Source organism: Sarcophilus harrisii, chromosome 2, assembly GCF_902635505.1.
Source record: "Sarcophilus harrisii chromosome 2, mSarHar1.11, whole genome shotgun sequence".
In the NCBI taxonomy this organism is placed as follows: domain Eukaryota; kingdom Metazoa; phylum Chordata; class Mammalia; order Dasyuromorphia; family Dasyuridae; genus Sarcophilus; species Sarcophilus harrisii.
The window spans coordinates 490817004-490838915 of record NC_045427.1 but is presented as its reverse complement, the minus strand read 5'-3'; the positions used below and the strand labels follow the sequence as shown (position 1 = coordinate 490838915).

The 21912-nt window shown below is 37.7% G+C and overlaps 1 protein-coding gene and 1 long non-coding RNA gene across 9 annotated transcripts in view; one reads left to right on the top strand and one right to left on the bottom strand.

Annotated features, from left to right (window-relative positions):
* The window catches only part of KCNT1 (potassium sodium-activated channel subfamily T member 1), a 221020-nt gene that overhangs the window by 111817 nt on the left and 87291 nt on the right, over nucleotides 1-21912 (top strand). The gene's annotated exons all lie outside the window — the stretch shown is intronic.
* Nucleotides 4253-11496, bottom strand: LOC105751175. The gene is made up of 3 exons (XR_001121447.2): nucleotides 10858-11496; nucleotides 4851-4938; nucleotides 4253-4337 (listed from the first exon to the last, which is right to left on the bottom strand). It is a non-coding gene; the product is annotated as an uncharacterized LOC105751175 (long non-coding RNA).

The window sequence follows — 21912 nt, the reverse complement described above, 5'->3', positions numbered from 1 at the left end:
GAGTATTAGACTGACTACCAAACTGAAGTCTACAGAGCCGTTGTACTGACCTGAGAGTCTTATTTGACTCAACCAAAGTCAAACCAGTGTGGACTGCCCATTTCCTAGTTTACTCTCATGTTCCCCCTCACAGTTAGGGCTGTATATCCACCAATCCTTTTCTGCCTCAATGCTTTCTACATGTCCATCCACAAGGTTTCTGTGGGCTGTTCTCATGCATCACTTCCACAGCCATAGTTCATTATTATGCAGAGGAAACCGGCTCTGGAGCCAAAAGATATGAGTTAAAATCCTGCCTCTGGAGTGTATTACCTGAATGATTTGGGGCACATCATAACTCCCCTGGGCCTTGGTTTCTTATCTGTATAATCAGAGGACTAGACTAAATGACCTCTGAGCTCCCATCCAGTTATAAATCAATATTCCAATGAGTATCCTGTGATCTTTCAGTAACAACCTTAAATGTCTCATGTAAGAATAATCCAAGTTTTTTGAATATGAAGTCTGTGTACACAGTCACTTGTATGGGAGCAACCTCACACAAAGCCAATTATATGGTTCAAATACATCACATACTGAGTACCATGATGACACTGACATGGCTACCAAGTTTAGATAAGGCTGCCCTCAAACATCTTATAATCTAGTAGGAGCATAAAATGCCAACATGGCTATGAAATACAATGTGACTTACTAAGTACACTAGAGGGATATAAAACAAAAGTTATATAAGGCTAAAGGGGAACAGCTGAATAGAAGGGGAAAGACAATGGATTGGGAAAGGCATCTTAGGAAAAAAGTATGCTTTTAGTTCAAATGTGGACGGGTAGGAATTTAACAGAATTCCCTCTTAGTACTTCTGTCTTCCCTCTGTTGATTTTTGCTAATTAGCCCTTTATTTAGCTGTTAGTACATAGTTGTTTACATGTTGTTTCCATCATTAAACTGTGAGCTCCTCAAGGACATGGACTATTTTTGCCTTTCTTTATATCCACAGTGCTTAGCATGATGTCTGAAACATAGTAGGTATTTAATAAATGCTTATTGACTAACTTAGTGAAAAAAGAGGGGAAAGAAGACTTGAGCAAAGGTGTTTAGGCAAGAGAAACCAATGAAAAGCTTTTTTCCATGAAAGTTGTAGCGGGAGGGAAGAAGGAAGAGGAGGAAGATAGGAAAGAGAAAAAATATGATATAAACCTCTAAAAATTAGATGATATCTGGTTGTGCCTTAAATGACAGATAAAGGAATTTGAACATTACTGGGCAATAAAAAGGAGTCATGAAGATTTGTGAGCAAAATAGTGACATAAACCCAGATTTATGCATAACAGAGTTTATTTTGGCAGCAGAATAAAGATTATTCTGGAGAAGAGAGAGAGTGGAGGTGACTATGAGAAAGTTATTGCAATAGCCCAGATGATCAGCAATAATGATTCAAAATAGTGTGGTGACAAGGAAATGAGGATATATCAGAGGATATTGATACAACAAGTGTTTTAGAAGTGGAATAAACATGACCTGGCAAGTGATAGGATATGAAAAATAAATGAGAGGGAATAGTTAAAGCTAAGCCTGAAATTATAAGTATGGGAAACTTGGGAAATTGTGGTACCAGATATAAAAATAGTGAAGAAACCAAAAGAAGGAAGAGGAACAGGAGGAAGAAGAGGAGGAGCAGCAGCAGCAGCTAACAGTTCTATAGCATCTACTATGTGCCAGGCACTGTACTCAGCACTTTTTAATTATTTTCTCATTTGATCCTCATAATAGTAATACCTAACATTTATATAGTACTTAATATATTCCAAAACACTGTACTAAATGCTGTATAATTATTATCTGATTTGATCCCCACATCAGTTCTAAGAGGTAGGTGCTATTGTTATCCCCATTTTACAGATGAGAAAACTGAGAAGTAACTTGTCCAGGATCTCATAATGAGAGTCTAGATTTGAACTCAGGTCCTCCTGACTTCAAGTCCATCATTTGACTAGCTGAGTAACCTAGCTGGAGAAACAGGTTTAAGGGGAAGCATTATGAACTTAGTTTGGGATGCTGAGTTTGAGTTGAGTTACTGATGTTGAGCCAGTAGAAATTGCAGATACAGATGATCCAGATACAGTAGGCACCTGATGATGTGGATATGGAGCTCAGAAGAGAACTAAAGACATAAATTCCTGATTCATCTAAAGAGGTTTTAGTTGAAAGTATGATAGTTAATGAGATCACAAAGGGATAAATATAGGCAAAGTATTGGAAAGAGAACCAAAGACATACCCTTAAAATGACTGGCAAAAAGATGAGGAGCCAGTAATGATAAAAAAGAAATGATCAAGAACAGGAGAGTAGTGTCTCTGAGGCTGAAAGAAGAGAAAGTATTCAATAGGAAAGGGGTAAACTAGGATGATGAGACCATTGGCTTTGCCAATTAAGTCTTTGTTCACACCAGCAATATATGACCAGACAATGATAGGATGGACACCTGATTTAAAGGGTTTGGGTAGAAAGTCAGAACTAAGGAAATGAGAGAATAAGAAATTCTCAATGAAGGGGAGGAAGTTACTAGAATAGTAACTGAGTATACAAGAGAAAACTTTTTTATTAATTGCAGAAGCTTGAGTGTTATTTATTTGCTGTATTTGAGGATTATTTTTTCCTAGCAGAGAGTAAAGAATCAGTCTCAGGGAAGAGACTGAAGATACATAACAGACAGAATAGCTATTAAAGTCAGATGTTAGAGGATGTTAGAATGAGATTAAAGACACAAGAAAGAACAGAGGAAGAGGAGAAAGGAGTGATGATCCTAAAAGGCTTATTGAATGAAGGAAGGAAGCTGAGAAAGCTTATGTTGCATAGCCTCAAATTTCTCTGCAAAGTAAGAACCTGGATTGACTGCCCTAAGTGTGGAAACTGCTTGGGGATTAGTGGTGAGAAAAGAGAAGAAAAGGCTTGGAACAGTCTTTGTAGCAAAATAATAAAATAAGGTATTTCAAATCCTGGCACAGCCCTTGGGCAAGTCTTAGACCTCACCGGGTCTCAGTTTTCCCTTCTATAAAAAAAGAGGGCAATCGTGAGGTTCCCTTCTAACTTTTAAATTTGGGGTTTAGCAACAACCACCCCCCAACTTCAGACTTTGGCTGATAGAAAGGACCTTAGAGACCATCTAGTTCAACCCCCTCATTTTACAAATGAGGACCTGAGACTCAGAGAAATCCAGGGATTTGACTAGTTATACATTTTTTGGTTTGTTTGTTTTTTACTTCACATTCACAAAGGTATTTTTTGAACAGTATTTTATTTTTCCAAATACATGCAATGATCGTTTGCAATATTCACCTTTACAAAACCTTATATTTCAAACTCCCTCTTTCCTCTTTGCCCCCTCCCCAAGAGAGCCAGCAATCTGATATAGATTAAACATGTGCAATTCTTCTAAATATATTTGCCATGTTGCACAAGAAAAATCAGATTAAAAGGGAAAAGGCATAAGAAAGAAAAAACAAACAAAAAAGATAAAAAGACTATGCTTTGATCCATATTCAATCTCAATAGTTCTCGTTCTGGATATGAATGGGATTTTCCATCCCAAGTCTGTTGGAATTGCCTTAAATCACCGCATTGTTGAAAAGAGCCAAGTCCATCAGAGTTGATCATCACATAATCTTATTGTTACTGTGTACAATGTTGTCTAGGTTCTGTAGAGTCATGCATTTGTTAAACATAAGTGGGATTTAAACTCAGGTCGTCTGACTCCAGATCCATTACTCTATGCAAACTATTTCCCAATGTAAGGTTTTGCTTCCATCAGGGCCTAATTGAGGAAATAGAGGTAATTACAGGTGTTCTGGGGTCCTCCAGGTTCTGGGCTCTGAAATTCCTCTCTGGGTGGAGGAAGGGCTACTGAACAATAGTATCTTCATGCCCTGGTTGGAAGGTAAACTGCACAGAGTTCTTTCGTTCCAGTTGACCTTCAAGACCTCAATTGCAAGTTGGGACTTCCCCAAGTTAGTTTCAGGAAGGAAAAGAGCAGCCAAACTGGAAACAAGAGTGTCACAGGAGCTCTCCAAACTCTTGATAATCACTGCCTTGGCTTCCACGAATTGAGAGATTCGCTCTCTGTAACACCACAGGTTCTCAAAGGGCATGACTTCTGGACTCCTGGTTGGGGCCAGCATTTTCTGCTTAGGGCATCCTGTGATACTGACATTGGTTGGCCCTGGCACCTGTTGTTGCAGTTGAAGGAGAGGGAAAACCTGTGAGCAGGGGTACAGGATGCCAGACTTCACTGGGTATACTTCTTGGATGGATACCCCCAGCTAGGGAGCTGGGCTTCAGCTCTGCAGGATCAGAAACTTGATCAGACCGTAAGGAAGTAATTCACCCTAATGAAACTCACAAGCAACTCATTTCTAAACCAGACGCCAGTTTTATTAATTTACCAGGAGAGATATATCTGGCAGGAAAATCAGAACTTATCCTCTGTACAGGGCCCTCCCTCCTGGGGAGCTGGAGACCAAATTAGAATTGAGAAAATTGCTTGGTAAGCACAGCAACAACAGAAGAGACAACAGATCTACTATTAACCCTTAGTAATCTGATTAATCTCTTTCCTACACCAGGATCATAGATCTAATGGAAGTCTGGGAAGCTCTTCATTTCAACTTCTCCCCAATTTACAAAAAGATACTCAGGTTCAAACAAACTAAATGACTTGTCACAGTGTGGTTACCAAATCGGAGTTCCTTGTATTAATTACCTATTAGTCTCATTAATGAATTAAGGAAGATACCTAAATCCCCCTTAGAAACCTTTTCCAGATAATTTTTTAACCCGGGTCCCCAGGCACTGACCGATATCATGTTCAACCGCCACAGGATCAGCTTGAGGTTGCCTTGGTTTTGTTTCATAGATGCAAAATTTGGAAGGCCCCTGGCAGCTCTGCACTAGCACAGAAAAAACTGAATTAAATACCTAACTAGCAAGAGTAATTAATCAAAATAGGAAGCTACCAAATTAAGGAAGCTGCCTTCCCTTCAGACTGCAGCCTTGAAGTGTCCCTAGAAAGTATGAGGTGATTACCTGTTGCCTCTTCCCACCCTTGCTCTCACTAAATTTGTTATGAGGTGATTTTGTGTTTTGTTCTATACAAGTTCTATAAATTTCTCCAGGGATACCCAAATAGCTAAGTGCTTCTCTGTCTGGGATCATTAAGGGACTATCAGGATCTTCGAAGTGTGATTTTGTTTACAGAATTTTTACTCTATCTCTTCCTCAGGCTTAGTTTCTGAACACCAATGACTTTGCACTCCAAAAAAGTTCATGCTTCATTTTAAAATTGTATGATAATATGTTACACACTAAGATTTTAGGAGACAACAAGATGGGACAGAGGCTGCTCAAAGTCCAATCTCAGGATTGGGAAACACTGGTTGGTAATTGGAAGATGAAGATTTTTAGAATGTCAGTCAAAGTATCTTTATTAATCTCCTACTATGTACCAAGCTTTGTGCTAAACATTAGAAATTTTTAAAGGGGGGAACAAGAAAAACCCAAACAAACAATTCCTGACCTCGAGAAGCTCACAGCTTTTTAGAAAGGGGAGACCATAAGCGAACAAATTATGTATAAACAAAGCATATAGAAAACAAATAAGAAATAATAAAAGATGGAATGCTTTAGAATTAAGAAGGATTGGGAAATGTTTTCTGGAGATGGCAGGATTATGAAAGTTTTTGAATACCAAACAAAGGTTTTTATTTTCAATCCTGGAAATGATAATGAATGACAAAAGTTTAGAGTAGGTGGGTTGAGTGAGGGTGACCTGTCAAACCTACATTTTAGGCAAATAATTTTGGCAGTTAAATGAAGGATGGATTGGAGCAGAGAAAACGCCTCCTTCTATATCTCCACTTGATCAACATCTTGAGCATCCTGGCCTCTTCCTCAATATTTTGATAAAAATGAAGCATTCGGGGGCAACTAGGTGGTGCAGTGGATAGAGCGTCAGCCCTGAAGTCAAGAGGACCTGGGTTCAAGTCTGGTCTCAGACACTTAACACTTCTTAGCTGTGTGACCCTGGGGAAGTCACTTAACCCCAATTTCCTCAGCAAAAATAAAAAAAAGAAGAAGAAGTATTTCATATTTACTTTGCATATATTTTACATTTCCTTATCTATCTTTGTATAAGTCATTTTCCCTCTAGTAGGATGTAAGTTCCTTGAGGGCAGGGGCAACTTCATTTCCTTCATTCTATCCAATGCCTTGAACACCTTTGGCACATGGATGCAGCATGGAAAGAGTACTAGATTTAGAATTGAAGGTCCTATGTTTAAATATTACTGATATTTATTGTCTGTGTCCCTTTGAGATAATTATATCATCTCCATGAACTTCAGTTTTCTCATTTATTAAATGTGGAGGTTGGATTAGACCAGGACTTCTCAAACTTTTCCCATTCATGATGACTTTTCACCCAAGAAATTTTTATGTGATTTCAGGTTTATTGGTATATAAAATAGATATACAAATCAAACATTTGCTGATAATCATAATTTTGTGACCCCCACATTTAGTTAAGAAGCCCCATAAAGGGTAGTGAACCACAATTTAAGAAGCTTGGGATTACATGACCTCTTTGTTCCAAATAGAATGCAGATGAGTTAAAAAAAAAAAAAATCAGTAGTATAATTGATTAAAAGATTAGTGCTTGCTTGAAGTACAAATGGAAAATAATTGGGATGGTGGGGAATGGGGTATTAATGAGAGAAGTGTCAAGTCAACTAAATTTTCTTTCTGAAGGAATTTCTAGAATTAACTCAATCTAGAGTTTCCTGATGAATTAGAGAATCAGTGGTATTTTATGGAGTTTGGAGCAGCAAGAAGAGGAAGAAATCTCACTTTCTAGATATTCAGAATGGCTAGTGAAAATTGTCTCCCTAAGTAGTTTGACTTGCTAATAGCATCAATAGCTTCATAGTATCAGAGGTAAGCCATCTACTGCACAGAGCTATTGATGAGATAATGCATGAGAAATTGTTTTTCAAAGTGTAAAGTAGTTTTCTAGTATAATGGGAAGACTGGGCCTTCACTGGGCAGTCCCACCACCATTTTACTAATATATGGCAAAATTTCTTAAACTGGGGAATCCCAAAATCATATGGGATTGTTGGGATGCGAGAATTGAAGGTAAGAGATCCCCTAACAGCAATGGGGTTCCATTTGGCCGGTGATAGGTTTTGTGAAAGAATTCGCAAACCCCAATAAATACAGACTCAAAGTTTGTGGTAAAGAATGGATTTATTTATTAAGAAAACAGCTTTCTTAGTAAGCAAACTACTGTTAGGAATTAGCAAAGATGATTTACACTGAGAAGAAAATATCTTCATTGGTGGGCTAAGTCCAGAAAGGCCTTTGGCAAAGATGGGAGGGTTAGTCTTGCCCTGGAGCTGGGGAGCAGTTTGAGTGACTAGGCCCCAGGCTGAGATTTCCAATTGAATGAGATTACTTATCTGGGAGTTGTCTGGGAAGGGTGTGCCCCTCCCAGAGACCAGGAGGGTTCAAGAGTCAGAAGCACCTTCCCCAAGGTTCCTTTCCCATCCCACCCCCAAAGGGACACAGTTTACATCAGGGCTCCTATAAAGGGCTGAAACTCTGAATTAGGTGCACTGGAATCAGACAACAGAGCACTTAAGGCTAATTACCTATTGGACAATACTTTATGGTCATATGCTTGGAAAATGGCCCTTCCCACTATTCTGTGCTGGCTCAATCTTTTGGGTATACAGAGAATTGTGGGAAGAATTAGGGGGTGGAGTAAGACAAGCCAGAGTCACTTTGGACGAGGAGGAGGAGGAAGACAGGAGGTTGTGGGGAGGAGTTTCATCCATCTTTACTTCTCCCCCTAAAGACCAAAGACTTTTGCTGATCCTGTCTCTGGCTGATCCTAAGGCTTCCAGGGTGCTAGCCTGGACTTCACAGGCCCCCACAAAGATTAAAGGGGACACAATTTACATCAGGATTATGTAACTGAATATAGGGGTTGTAAAAAAATTTGGCAATAGTAAATAGTAAAAGGTTTCTATTATTAGTAAATTTCTATTATTAATAAAAATTCAAAATCAAATATGTAATGAATCTGAGGTGTTTCTGTCGGCGCTCACTCATGTTGCATTGTATAACTTCACTGCAGCCTTGGTTCTGAATACACATGTGCACTTTGCACTGCATAAACTCTGCCAGAAACATCTCAGCTCAGATTTGAGATGGGATCAAGTAAATATCTCTCAGGCAAAAAGGGGTTATGAGAGGGAAAAGTTTGGGAAGCCCAAATATATAAGCGTTTAGTCATTACACCCTCCCCCCTGGACACTTCTGTCACACAGTCAGTAAATATGCTATCTAAATTCAAGGAAAAGACTGGGTCTCCAAATTCCCCAAAAGGAAGAGGAAATAGACTTAAATTAGAAAGAGAAATGCTGTTCTCAGAATTATGTTGACATCCCAATTCATAGCCTTTGGCAATGAGAATTTTCCTTGGAACAGGAAAAAAAAAAATAGCTGAATCTGCTGCATTTGAGATCAAAGGTCAAGTACCTTAAGGATATGAACAAAATCCCAGGGACCTGGGTCCCATTCTTTTGAGTCTGGGTCCCTGTCTCTGGAATCATAAGATCTAGTTTGGGAAAAGCCAGGATCACCCCCTGCTAATTGTTAATCTTTCAATTTTATAGACAAATGACTGGAAATACAGGAGGTATACGACTTGATGCACAGAAAGCAATCAGAATGTACTTGTGAGTTAAGTGATAGAAAGGAGCTGACCACAGACTAATGTTTAGGTTTAGGTAAATGTATCACTTGTTCTTAAAACACAATATTTAGCATATCTTGTATTACTTGCTGTCTAGGGGAGAGGGGAGAGGGAAAGGGAGGGAGAAAAACTCAGAACACAGGGTTTTGCAAAGGTGAATGTTGAACACTATCTTTACATATATTTTGAAAATTAAAAGCTATTATTAAAAATAAAATCCCCAAATATCTAGTCTTAAGGGGCAGAGGGGCAGTAGAGAGTAAAAGTAGCATAGAAAACCTGGGGCACTGTTTTGTAATTATTTTTTCTTCACAAGATAACATTCAAACTCTGTTGTCAAGAATAATTCTAATGAGAATGTCAGACCTGGTTAGAATAAAGAGTATCACTGCAGGTGGTCAGTGCAGGGCAGGGCATATTTGGGAGAAGGTAGAGCTCAGCTATAACCTTTCTTACTATCACAGAATCTTGTGAGAAAAAGTCAAGTAAGGAAGCACTTCCTAGAACACAAGGTCCTGGGAACTTCCATAATTAAAACGGGTGATGTTGAGAGATTGATTCTACTTTCTCTCAAGTGGAAAGGCAAGAACCACAAAACCCAGAGCATAGTTATTTCCTTGAATGGAGAAATTCCTTTTATGTGGGAAGGAAATATCAGCACACTCATAAACTTAGGGGCTACCAAGAAAAAACTAAATTGTACTTTCTTCTCCTGTCTTAACAGCACTCAGACCATTAGGATGAGATCTAATATAGTATCAAGTCAAAGAAGTGAAGCAAAGAACATTTTCTCATTTGCAAAATGCTTAGTAGCTCTAAGCTTCCCTTCTTTCTGGCCATCTTCCTTCTCATGTCTCCTAAATGTAATGTTTAACAAGGCTTTTTCCTCAGCCTTATCTTCTTTTTTTAATCTCCTTTGGTGACTTCATACATTTCCACAATTTTAACTACCACATCTATTGAGATAACTTCCAAATGTATATATAGACAACACTGACCTACAGCTTCAATTGTCTATAGGACATCACAACCTGAATGTCCCACTACAACTTTACATTCCTGGTGTGACCTCCAAATCTCCAAATCCAATCAATCCACATCTTTATTAAGTACCTACTTTGTGCTGTGGCTCAGTGCAAAGCACTAAATATGCAAAAATAAAGCAAAAATAATTCCTGTCCTCAAGGAGCTTATATTCTAGTGGTATTAATAACCTTTTCACATTCCTCAACTCACCCAACCATTATAAAGTACCTAACATCCCTGGGGCAGTGAACAGAGCATCAACCCTGAAGTCAGGAGGACCTGAGTTCAAATCTGACCTCAGACACTTAACACTTCCTAGCTGTTTAACTCTGGGCAAGTCACTTAACCCCAATTGTCTCAGCAAAAAACAAAACAAAAAAAGTATCCAACATCCCTTTCTTGAAACTCTTTTCCCTTGGCTTCAAAGATACTATATTCTCTCCATTTTACCACTTGGTTATTTTTCCCTCTGCACCATTTTCTCTTCCTTCTCTTACCTCCAAAACTTAAGTTGCCCTGAAAAATCTGTCTTTTAATGCTTCTTACCTACATTCTTTTCCTTAGAAATGTCATGAACTCCTATGACTTTGACTACTACTGTTACATAGAGAGGAAATTGAATCCCAGGTACGGCACTTTCCTAGATTCACTCAGTTAATGAGTAGCAGAAGTCAGATGAGGGACCAGCCTCCTGTCTCCCAATCAGAATCTCTTTTCCCCAAATTTCTCTGTCTTGTCTTCTGATATGTAACTGCCCCATGAAAAGCAGCCATCACTGAAAACTATTCCCAGGCACAGAACTTCCTGAGTTCTTCTCAAAATAGCTCATCCTGCCACTTGAGACCTTCTGCGACATCTGATTGGTAACTTAAACCTGGTGACCTTCTCAACTTTTTTGCCCTTCCCACTCCCAACCCAGAGTGGAAAAGGAAAGAGTTTCTGAAGGATCCGTTCTCCTTTGGGAGCTGGGACAAGGCCTCCAAAGTCTGCTGGAGAGAAGGGACTTTGGATATCACATTTACCCATGTAAGTGTCACGGCTGGTGTCCTCTGAAATAAGGAATACAGGAGCTTCTCAGGGCTGGAAGTTGCTGATTGTCTGGTTGCTGCTTGTGTCCTGCCACACTTGGAGGTTTATTGCTGGCTGTGTGTCCCGTGCTTCCTTTATAGGCCATCTGCAGCCCCGGGGGCAGTGCCAAAAATGCCAAGAAGCCATCTCCATCAACTGGCCCTGCCAGTTGGCACTTAGATTGATTGACAGTCTTCCAGCCTCAATATGTCCCGCCCAGGCAGGGCACGACGATACCTAACAAACACAAGGCGTCCCTGTCTCCCTACACAGTCAATCAGCAGCTACTGATTTTTCAGCCTAAGCCGAGGAGGGAGATGGGAGCTAGGCAGCGGCCAGGGTAGGAACTGTGAAAGGCTTAGTGTGGCTAGTAACAGTTCCCATGAAAAATGCCAAAGGGTTCAGTGGGCTGCAAGTTCAGCACAAGCAGCATCATGAGACAGCAGTCCAAAAAACTCACCAAATCCTACTCTACTCTTCCTTGGAAAGAGCATACCTAGGATATGAAGCAATGGACTCCATATTGTAGGAAGCCAAAGGGCAAGCTGGAGCATATGTAGGGTTGAGGAGAAAGGGACAGAGGGTAGTGAATGGCTTGGTGCTCCCTGAAAGCAAGGACTGTCTCACTTTGGTGAATCCCCAGAACCTTTCTAACACACACTGCGTACTTTTAAACTGCTTATTGGTTGATATGTTGAAGAACATGATATGTGATGATCAGTTGAAGAAGTTAGAGACAATTATCATGGAGAAGAAACTTAACAAAGACATGACCAATTTCTTTAAGAATTTGAAGGCCTATTATATGGGAAAAAAGAATTTAGAATTTATTGTTCTACTTGGTCCCAGCAAGCAAAATTAGTAGAAACAAGTAAAAGTTTCAACTCAACAAAAAGACAAACTTCCAAATTAGAATTATCTGAAAGTGGAATGGCCTGCCTTAGGAAGTAGTGAATTACCCATCACTAGATGTGCTAGGTTTTATTTATTTATTTATTCGTTTGTGTGAGATGTAGAAGACCCTTACCCAAAATGACTACTCTGAGATTACTCAAAGTAGAAAGCAGAAAGGTTGTTTATTAAACCTCCAGAGGATGAGCCATCCTATCACAAGATAAGGGAAAGAGAAAGCTCATAGTAGGAGGGCTAAAGAAGTAGTAGAGATACACAGCTTTTATACAAGAGGTTACATCACAAGTAAGAGAGCATTGAGAAGGGGAGGGGGAGGCACCTAATTAGTTGTTGCTATTTGGAGAGATTGGAATGGAAGGTTTCTGTTTCCTGAAATCACCTGATTTCTAGGAAACAGAAAATCAGGCCTTCAGGCTTCAGATAATTAAGCAGGCAGTAGTCAAGCTTATAGACTAAATATCGATAAATGTCAAATACTGATAAATGTCATCAGCTCAGGTTAAGTAAATATGTTTAAAGCTGGCCAAGGCTCAAGTAAATATGGGCCTGCACATATTATACAGGTCATAGGGAAAACACAGAAATAATGAAAATAAAATACCAAAAAAGAATTTACACCTTTCTGTAAGTTCTTCACCTTATCTCTCTATTCCACACACACTCATTCATTCATTCATTCATTTGCCCCAGTTACATTCAAAATCAAAGATTTTTTTACAATTTTTTAAAAAAATTTTAAGTTCTAGGTTCTCTTCCTTATCCCCACTCATAATTAAGAAACCACATGTGAAATTATGCAAAATATTGAGAAACATGGATCTCCCACCCTAATGAAAATAAAAACCTTCAAGAAAAATTAAGTTAAAAGAGGGAAGGAAGGAGAAGGGGAGGGAGAGGGAGAGAATACTTCCATCTGAATTCAGACACAATCAGTTCTTTCTCTGGGTGTGGATGGTGTGATGTTTTAAAAGGACATTTTTTTAGGTTAGATTAGACATCTTCTGAAGTCCTTTCCAATTCTGAGGGGAACAGGAGGTGTTTCTCTGTCACCAAATTGTGCTACATGTGAAATCTCTAATATGGTTTAAGATAAAAGGAAGAACAGCTTTATCAAAAATATCTCTTCTGAAGTACTGCCACTTGACCCTTCTTCCTATCTGACTCAGTGTTGCCACAATGAAACTCTTCTTGGGGAGAGACCCCCCCCCAAAAAAAAAAAGTCCCTGGAGCTATTATCTCCAGGACATTCCTATTAAAATACATCAGTTTGTCAATTGGACCCTGAAGGATGGAACATGGGGTGAGGAAGGCATATGTGGAAGGAAAGGATGGGGCAGAGAGAGGGGCAAGGGCTAGCTCTGAGTGGCCAGGAAGAATGTCAAAAGGCAGCTTACGTGGGTCAGCCAGGGACTGGAAGAGGATGATGGGTGTCCTGTTAAAGAGAAAGTGCTAGAGATAAACTCTTCAGGCTCTTACACTCAGAATCTGTTATGCATAATCTAACCTTTGAATATGTGCTAGGATTATAGATAAGAGCCAGAATAGTCCACAGAAATCCCTTCATTTTATGTATGAAGAAAGGAAGACCAAGAGAAATAAAGTACACCCACAATGTTACATAATCAGGGTTCAAACCCAGCCCTCAGGTCCCAGAATGACCTTTACTTCATATGAGCTCCATGCCCAGTCACTTTAAATACCCAATCCTATCAGCCTGTCCCTGGATAATCCTTGCAGATATTTCCTTGAATTGGCCACAACTGCCTGGCAGCGGTCCAAGGTTTATATTTTCTCACTGACAGGCCAGTGGCCTACGACACAAAGAAACTGACCTGGGTGTTGTGGGAAGCAAACCTCTTCCAGCATGATCTCTCCCAGAATTTGAACCCATAAAATTTAAGTTCCCAAGGGAAACTTGAGAGATGAGAACTACTTGACTGGGATAGATAGCCATTGCCTTGAACTTATTTCCTATCAATCTCTTGCCCATCCTCTGTCTGTAGGACTTCTTTTCTCTTGATAACTATTTGCCTATTACAGTGGGTTTCCTCTTGTGAAAGGATATGTGAAAATTCACAGTTGTTGGTATATAGTCATGTCCTTATGTCCTGATTTATTCATTTGTTCAACAAATATTTATAAAATACCTAGTAGCATAAGGCATTAAGCTAATTTGTGAGGATACAAAGAGGGAACAGGATCTGCTTCCAAGAAGTTGGTGGTCGAATTTAGAAGACATATACATAGTAACTACAATAGAAAAAGATTTTACATAAGAAAAATTGAAAGAAAATAATTATGAATTATTTTAAGAAGAAAAATCACTTTTATTTTAGATAGGGAGAAAGGATGAGAAGAAACAGTGCATCCTGTACAGGGTGGAATCTGAGTTTAGCCTTGAAGAACAGAAAGGGTTTCAACAGATTACAAAAGGAATAACAAGATCCCATTCTGGGCATGGAAGATGCAATGCAGGCATAATGATGGGAAAGGGAAGGATCAGAACAAAGAAGAATAAACTAATGTTTCTGGAAAGCAAAGTTCCTGACGGGTAGTTACATCAAATAAATCATAGGGACCAAGATTGTGAAGATTCTTGAATTCCAAGCTTAGAAGTTCCTAGTTTATTCAGTAGACAATGGGGAGCCAGTGAAAGTTTTGGAGAAGAGTGTTGTTAAAAAGATGACTTGAGTAGTGGTAGGGAAGAAGAATGAGAGGAAAAATAGGCAATACAGGAAGACCTATGTGGTTGTTATTACAATAGTCTAGACAAGAAAAAAGCAAAACTGTTAAAGATGGGAGTTGAGACGAGGGCACTTCCTAACAATCAGAAATACTCTGGGACTTATTAGACACATTGCTGTGCTCTGGGAATTGTTTTATGGTCATTGAGATCCTTTCTAACTTTGAAATGCTGAGATGCTTCAATCTGGGAGATAATGAGGAAGTGGAATCAGCAAAATTCTGTGCAAAGCAAACTAAAAGCAAGTTGGTATCAATTATCAAATTAATCAAAGTCTTGTTTATGATTAGAAGCCTAGAATCTTCATGATAGAAGAAGCCTCAAAATCATCCAGTGAAATCCAATTCCTTCCTTTTACAGAGGAAGAAACTGAGGGTCCAAAAGGGAGTAACTTATTGAAGGGATCTTAATAGCAGATCCAAGACTAGAACTCATCCCTCTTGACTTCCAATTCTGTGCTCTTTCTGCTCCATGCCATACTACTTTTCTGGACTAAGAATCAGAAGGTTTCGATTCTAGACCTGATTCTAACATTAAATCCTTGTGTGATGTAGCAAGAACCCCCTACTACTTACCACTCCTAGATTTACTAATTTATAATAAAATAAAATAATCTGATCTTCCCAGTGATGTTTTAATCAAAGGGGAAGCTCGTTAACTAAAATAAATACTTAACAACAAAAGAAAGGTTTGGGAAGGAGGACAAAGGAAGTGTTTCTAGAATGTTGACTATCAGAACTAAAGCTACCTTAAAGACCATCCGGCCCACCCTTTTAATTTTACACACAGAAAAACTGAGGCACAAGAAGAAAAAGTAATTTGCTTCATTAAGCAATTTAATAATGAAAGCAAAATTGGAAGCCCATTTGTTATTACTTCTGGCACATTAATTTTGTACTCTCCACACAGAAGTCCCTTGATAAATTCAAGTTGTCTGAGAGAAACTCATTCCCTCTCTCACATCCCTTCCCTAAATGACCCTTTTGGCTGAATCATACTATTTGTATTAAGCACACTTCAGGCAATGCAGGTTTCAAAAAATCCATTTTTCTGTAGTGACCTAGTGGGCAGCCACAATTCATGAAATATTAAAAGTGGGTGAGGGAAATATCATTAATTTTTCTGACATTGAAGGCTCTGGCATCTACCTTTGGATGAGGCAATGTTGGTCACACTTCACTGTCCAGATTCCTTTCATGAATCATTTCTCTCAAACTTCAAGACTTGAAGGAGTTCTTTGTCTATTATTGTTCTAGAAGAAGATGAAAGAAGTTTTTCTGGTCAAGAGTGACATTGGACCCATATAGTTTTTGTGTGATAGATAGTTAAAGAATTTGAATATTCCTCCCTTTTCTTGAGGAAGAGCTTCTGAAAAGATCCCCCCCCCAAAAAAAAAAAATAATTTATTTAACCTGGGGTGAGTCAGATAATAGACAGCAAGTCAAAATGGTCTTTTGAATGTTCCTTATATACTTTCTATTCCATCTCTGTGCCTTTTCCCAGACCATCCCCCCATGCCTGTAATGTACTCCCACTTTACCTCTACTTCTACAAATCCCAGCTTCCTTCAAAAAGTGTACTTTAAGTTCTACCTCCCACACATGGACTTTCCTGATTCCCACTCCCACATACATACCCAAAACTGATAACACCTTCTCCTGAAATTACCTTGTATTTTCACCTTATATATATTCTGTATGCTTCTATGATGTAGACATATTGTCTCTCACACAGGATAAAGAGTTTTTATTTTTGTCTTTATATCCCCAGTGCCTGACAGTTCCTGGTACGTAATGGTTCTTAAGTGTTTTATGATCATTGGTTAATTGATTAATTATGGAACTCCCTTCTGTGCCAGATTTGTGTCAAGTATTATGGGAGAGATAAGAGAAAACAACTTAGTCTGGTAGAACTAGGTTGATACAAATGGAATTGAATCATCTTTGTGCAGGAAGTGGCCTTAACTGGAATCTCAGGACCATAAGGGACTTCCAAGACCAATTAAAGTACAACAATGTCTCTGACAAGTGGTGATTCAGCATTTGTTTAAAGCTTTCCAGTGAAGGGGCACTCATTGTGAGGGGAGCCATTCTACTTTGTTTTTTCTTATCAATCTTTTTTTAAATAGTATTTTATTTTTTCCAATATTATGTAAAGACAATTTTCAATATTTATTTTTTGGGAAATTTTTCTCCCTCCCTCCTAACTCCCCAAGATGGCAAGCAATATGATACAAATTACACATGTGCAATGATGTAAAACGTATTTCCATACTGAGAAACATTGTAAAAGAAGAACCAGAACAAAAGGGGAAAAATATGAAAAAAAGTGAAAATAGCATGCTTTGATCTGCAGTCAGAGTCCATCAGTTCTTCCTCTGGTTGTGGATAGCATTTTCCATCCACCTTAGATCATTGTATTACAAAGAAGAGTTAAATCAATCATAGTTGATCATCCATAATGTTACTGTTACTGAATACAATGTTCTCCTGGTTCTTTTCATATCACTCAGCATCAGTTCATGTTAGTCTTTTTAGGTTTTTCTGAAATTTGCCTGCTCGTCATTTCTTATAGCACAATAGTATTCCATTACAATCATATACCACAACTTGTTTAATCATTCCACAATTGATGGTCATTCCTTTAATTTTCAATTCTCATTCCCCAAAAAAAGAAATGTTATAAATATTTTTGTACATGTGGGTTTTTTTCCTTTTTTATGCTCTCTTTGAAATATAGCTTTAGTAATAGTAGTATTACAGGATCAAAGGATATGCAGTTTGGAGGAGTTGTTTTTAATTTAAGGTAATTTTATTTCTCATATACACACACTTAATAGTATTTTTTTTTCAATTACATGTAAAGATAATTTTCAACATTCATTTTTGTAAGATTTTGAGTTCAAAAAATTTTCTCCTATTCTTACTTTCCTCCCCAATACAGCAAACAATCTGCTATAGGTTATACCTTGTAATCATTTTAACATATTTCCATATTAGTCATGTTTTGAAAGAAAAATAAGAACAAAAAGGAAAAACCCCCAAAAAGAAAAAAACTGAAAATACTATGCTTTGATTTGTATATTCAGTCACTATAGTTCTTTCTCTTAATGTGGATGGCATTTCCCATCACAAATCTATTGGAATTATCTTGGATCACTATATTGCTGAGAGGAGCCAAGTCTCTCATAGTTGATCACACAATATTTGGGCACAGTTCCAAACTGCTCTCCAAAAATGGTTGGATTTGCTCACAATTCCACCAACAGTACATTCGGGTCCCAGTTTTCCCAAATCCCCTCCAATAATTATTATTATCTTTTTCTATCATCTTAGCCAATCTGATAGGTATGAGGTAGTATCTCAGAGTTATTTTAATTGCATTTCTCTAATCAATAGTAATTTCAAAAATTTTGCATATGACTATAGATAGTTTTGAATTCTTCATCTCAAAACTGCCTACTCATATCCTTTGACCATTTGTCAATTGGGGAATGACTGATAGTATTATAAATTTGTCTCAGTTCTCTATATATTTGAGAAATGAAGCCTTTATCAGAGACACTGGCTGCAAAAATTGTTTCCCAACTTTCTGCTTTCCTTTTAATCTTGGTTGCATTGGTTTTGTTTGTGCAAAAGCTTTTTAGATTAATATAATCAAAATTATTTTTATCTCATATTTGGTCATAAATCTTTCCTTCTTCATAGTTTTGACAAACTATGTTTCTTTACAAAAAAAAAAAATTAGTTTACAGGTAAACTATTCCTTGTTCTCTTAATTTGCTCGTGGTGTAGTCTTTTAAGTTTAAATCAGGCACATTCCACTCTGGGATAGCTCTAATTTCCTGGCATCAGGTCTGTATCTGTATCTTCAAACCCCCTACTTATTTACTTCAAGTTTTGGCCTTTGAGGCCCTGTAGAATAAATATAATCCTGTTTTCATGTAAAGGTTTTCATATACATAATAATAGCCATCTTTTTCCCACTCTCCCTAAATTGCCTCCACCCCAAGTCTTCTCTTCTCCAGAGGAAATCACCTAGTTCTTTCAACCAATTTTCACATGATTTGATATTGAGATATTGCAGTACCCTTATCACAGTAAGTTTTTCAATATCTGTCCTAACATAGCACTCTGAACCTACCCACAATTGCCAATGCAAGCTGTGCCAGTGCCAGAAGGCACTGCTATATTAAAATGTAATATACAGATCATCCAGACCAACCCCTAATTTTGCACATGAAGAAATAGGGTCCTGGGGAGAAGAAATAACCATTAGCAAACAATAAAATAAAGACCGTTAATAAGATTTCAAACATTAAGCTGTAAGAAATTCATTTGTGTATTTGTCATATCCTACTCCACAAAATTCCCAGTATACCTAGTATATTTTAAACTCTTTGAGGGGAAGAATTATGTTGGTTTTTTACATTTTTAGGTCCCTGGAACACAGCACAAAGTGAGAGATTTTTGGTCCAGAAAACCTGAACTCGAATCCCCTTTCTGATCCTTACTAGCTATGTGATTATGGGTACATCATTTAATGTTTCTGAGCCTGAGAATCCTTATCTCTAAAATGGAAAGACGACTATCTCTATAATGATTACTGTACAAGACCATCTTGGGGTTCAAATGAGATGATACAGGCTATCTCAAAGTTTTTGCGCTATGCTTAAGGAAAACTTTTATATATAAATGATTTTGCAAACCTCAAAGCTCTCTAGAAATATCTATTATTGTTATTACAATTGTTATTATAGCATGTAGTAAATGCTTAGTAAATGTTTGTTAAAATGAACAGCATTTTCTTTTTGCATGCTTGTCATGTAATGTTGTATATTTTATGGGTATCTCTTTTTGTGATGTCTTTCTATTAAACTGTAACCTTTTACCCATATAGACACTTAGCTAAATTTTACATTTTCTTCAGGTCATAGGATAAGTCTCTGTACAAGGTGGTAAAAGATGCGTGGACTCTCATGAACTTAGTTAGGAGAGACAGAAGAGATTTGGATTTGAATCCCGCATCTGACACTTACTGTGTGACTTTTGACACATCACAACTGCTCTGAGCGTCCTTTTGTACTGGATGGTCTTTAAGGTTCTTTCCACTCTAAACCTATGGTCCTGAATAAGATGATAAAAATAAGCATTGGGCTTATGGTTTCATTGATATAGAGAATTCTCAGAGAAGGAAACTCCCTCCACCATTATAAGTTAGTGATTTTCTGCAATTTGCAGTCTCAAGAGAACTGAGATGTCAGGAAATTTACCTAGAATCACATAGCTCATATTGCTCAAAGACAGAAACTGATTCCAAAACTTTCTGGTTCCTTATTTATCCACTATACCAACCTGCCTCTCATAAGTTAGATAATAATGTATAAATTCTCTTGCATATCTTAAAATGCTATGTAAATGGCTGTTGTAATAATTAATTGTGGCCACAGCTTGACCCTAAAATATGGCCACAGAAAGAACTTTGACTTTAGACTCAACTAAACCTTAATTCTATTACCTTTCTCATAATTGCTATTGGTCACAAGAATCAGGATGCTAGAGAATATGGATGCCTCTACAGAGTCTTTCCTCACTACTAGAAATAGTCCAAAATCTTAACTTACAGAGAAGTTTATGAAAAAGGATAGTCTTTTTTTTTTTTTTCCTGAACATTTCCTCTAGAAATCTGGCTACTAGTGGGCAACCTTAACTAATTCATTCAGTTCTTCACCCTTTCACTAAAGGAGATTGTTTTCCCTAGGAGCATTCTATCATGGAGGTGAAGGACAGACTCTGGAAAAAACTTGACAATAAGATCATTCTTGGTACTTTACTATTCCTAAGAGCATGGGGGGATGGGGAGGAGGCATATAGTGAAGGGAGGATTTGACTTGATTGGTCAGAAAATATCCTAGCAACAGAGGCATTGTTCTCAGCCTCTCATATCTCTCTCTCCTCTGTTAGGTCTCCTCCCTTGTTATCTTCCATTTCCTCTTCTACTTTTCTGCCTCCCCTTTCAGCTCTCCTTATTGCCGCTTTCTTTTCCCCTTCACATTTCTCCCTTTTCTCTCTCTTTACTTTCCTCCCTCTGTTTTTTTTTTCCTTTCCCTTCTTTTCAATTTTCTTCTCTCTTCCTCCTATTTTTGTTCTCTCCCTTGCCTTTGTCACTTAAGCTCATAAGCTATTGCTTTCTTTTGGTTTTCATTTTTTTAATATATTGCCTTTCTTCTTTCTAACTTTCTTTCTCTTGTTCAACTCAATTCAAAAACATTTATTAAGTGACTGCTCTGTGCTGGATGCTGGAAATACAATTATAAAAATGCAACAATCTCTGTCTTCTCAAGGGGTTTCTATTCTACTAGGATGGTGATCGCCAAACTTTTGATCATCTACTCATATGAATAATACATTTTGGGGTATCCTATATATGTATATATTAACTTATTTATAAATTGCATTAACTACAGTACTAATCATAAAACTTACACAAAAATATAAATTAAAAATAAATAATAAATTAAGTTTAAAATTTTTGAAATGATAAATTGAAAATGATTTTTAAAAATTGGTCCTTATATTAATGGAGAGTGAGATGACATTGTAAGACATCCTTAGAAAAATCACTCTGAGTAGAGAATGGATTGGAAAGAAGAATGATTTTCATTAAGGAGACTATTGCACTAGTCCAGGAGACAGATGATAACAGCCACAACTAGGGTAGGGCTCTGTGAGCAGAGAGAAGAAAACATAAACCAGATTACAAGGATCTTAAAAGAATGTGAAAAGTGAATAAATGGAGATGTTAAGTATGGACAATCTTTCTAGAAGTTTGATAGAGAATGGAAAAAGAGATATAGGATGATAATTTGAGAAGAGATCAGAGTCATGTAAAATTTTGTGATTGTGCCTTTTTGTTTGTTTTTAAATAATGTACTGGGCTTAAGTGATTTGTAGAGGTAAGGGGAAAGAAGAGAACAGATAAGGAGTTATTGAATAGGAGTAAAAGAAGATGTCAAGCTCATGGAGAAGGTAAGGGATAAGGTGTGCATTGATGAAAAACAGTTCATCAGAAACTGGGTCAAAGAAGGTGAGAATAGAGGATGTTAAAGTGGGGTTTTTAAGGAACCCCAGAGGAAGATGGGTAAACTTCAGACAAATGACTCCTATTTTCTTAGTAAAATAGAAAGCAAAGTTCTTTGCTGAGAAAGAGGGAGAAGGACATGGTAGGGGAGGTTTAAGAAAAGATAAGAAAGTTTGGAATAGCCAAAGCAGAAAATGTGGCAGAGAGTCAGTCAAGAAGGAATTGAAGCATGGCCAAGCAGCAGCAAAGGCTTAGTTTAGCTTCAATAGCAATT